Source organism: Alligator sinensis, unplaced genomic scaffold (genome assembly GCF_000455745.1).
Source record: "Alligator sinensis unplaced genomic scaffold, ASM45574v1 scaffold61_1, whole genome shotgun sequence".
Lineage (NCBI taxonomy): Eukaryota > Metazoa > Chordata > Crocodylia > Alligatoridae > Alligator > Alligator sinensis.
The window spans coordinates 640,706-642,819 of record NW_005841986.1 but is presented as its reverse complement, the minus strand read 5'-3'; positions in this window follow the sequence as shown (position 1 = coordinate 642,819).

Below are 2,114 nucleotides of genomic sequence, written 5' to 3'. Positions count from 1 at the left end.
CCGCCGCCTGCCACCGCCCGAGGCTCTCGCGCCCCCTGGCGGCCGCCGCCGGCAGTTGCACCCGGCCCTATCCACCCATGAACCTGGAGGGGCTCAGCCTCGTGCACGTGCACATGCACATGCACGAGGTTCATGCTGCGCGCGACAGCCTCGACCCCTTACAGCCACCGTGATTTGGCCCCCTAAATGGCCCATTTGACTCCGGCTCCTAGAGCGAATCGCGCGCGTGCGTTTTGTGTAGGATCGGGGTCCACGTAACCAGCCGTTGTCAGTCAGCACTGCTATGCCTAGAAGACTTTGGCAGGCAGGACGGCAGGAATGTGACGTTTTCCAGTTTTGGGGAATTTCCAGTCGTTGCTCTGTACAGCAGGGTGTACGTCTCAATTGCAACAGCAACCACACTGCGTCTCTCCTTTCTCTCTGTCTTTTTCTTCCAGGGAAGGTCCAGACTGCACTAGAAATTGTAGCCACGTCCCTAATCCTGCAAAGTCTCGTGCACCTGTAAAAGTTTGCACGCTGTGAATGCCTCCATAAATCTTGCCAAGATCAGGATGTGGGATTATAGCTAAAACAGCAAATTGAGCTGCAAGGTGTTCCTGGGTTTTCCACGTACGCAGGTGAAGAATATTTGCCCAAACGTCAACGTACACAAAATAGGTTTCGGGGAGTTCACCTGCAGCCAGAGACTGAAAGGCGGGCAAACAAATGAATAAGAGTTGCTAAGAGGCGAGCAATTTATACTTGAATGAAGTACTGGCTCAAACAATACGCAATGTTTCACCTGTCCTAGTACGGTGATACCAATAACGGTTTCCCCACCTGAGAAAAGTCGACTGCGGTAACCAGAGAAGGTAAATATTAGAAACAGAGTCCCTTAGCAAATACTTGGGTTGGTTTAAGGCACACATACGTCTCTCTGGTGATTTATCTGGGCTAACATGACACCTCCCATGCTGTTCAGCCCACTAACGATGGATTGTTACAAGTGAGAAGGATATAAAAATCAATAAAATTAGCTGAGGTCAATATTCAGAGTATCTGCCCAGGATTCAGTCTAAAGGCGAGGCTCAATGTCTGAATAAACGGGTGCTAAAATACTCCGCGCACGTGTTGTTGGGTTCTAAAAAAGCCCAGGGTGCTTCATTCAGCCTAAACGCTCCTCGGCAGCAGTCATCAAACAACGTGTTGTTGGAGCAGGGAAGGAGACAGCGTATTTTATCATCTCTCCATTCCAGTGATTCACAATCGGGGTGCCACAGCGCCCCGGGGGCTCGCGAGGTCCTTTCCAGGGTGCCAAGGCGCGCACCACTTCGAGGCCCAACGACTCGATGTTGAGGCAGAACGACGGTGCGGTGGTGGCGGAAGGAGGAGACCAACCCGAAGACCGCGCGTGTCTGGAATCGGGCTCCTCAGTCACCCGAGGACCCATCAAGTTTAAAACCAAAGGCCTGGCCCCGGCAGCGCCGAGGGACGCCATTGGCCTCGGGGCTCCTTACAGCCCTTGCGGCTCCCTTGCTGACTCTTGGTTGCGCGGCTGTCAATGACCTGCTCTGCTTTTTAAGGGGCTCGACGTTGCACCCATCGGGCCGGGCCACCTTTCTTCTGCCCCTCGCTGCTCCTGGGCACGAGGCTCCTAGTTCGCAGCCCGGCAGAGCGTTTGTCACCCACTCTCTTCTGAAGCCGCCCGAGGCCTGCTGTGGCCAAGAGCCTCCTTCAAGGGACTACCAGTCCCAAGATGCACCGCCCCCCCAGGACTACAACTCTCGGCATGCCCACAGCTCCACATGCACAGAGAACGACATTTCCCAGCATGCCCCGCGCACTCCGCCTATGAAGAACTCCCAGCATGCCCCGCAGTTCCCTCAAGGACTACATTACCCAGCACGCCCCGCCTCCCTACCCGAAGACAGTTCCCAGCATGACCCGCGCCCCGACTACATTTCCCAGCATGCTTCACGCCCTCCGCCTCATGAAGACGGCTCCCAGCATGCCCTGCGATCCCCCAAGACTACATTTCCCAGCATACCCCGCGCCTGCCTCAAGAAGACAGCTCCCAGGCTGCTCCGCGCGCTGCCGCGTCCCTCGCACATGCGCCCCGCGGCCCGGGCTGTGGC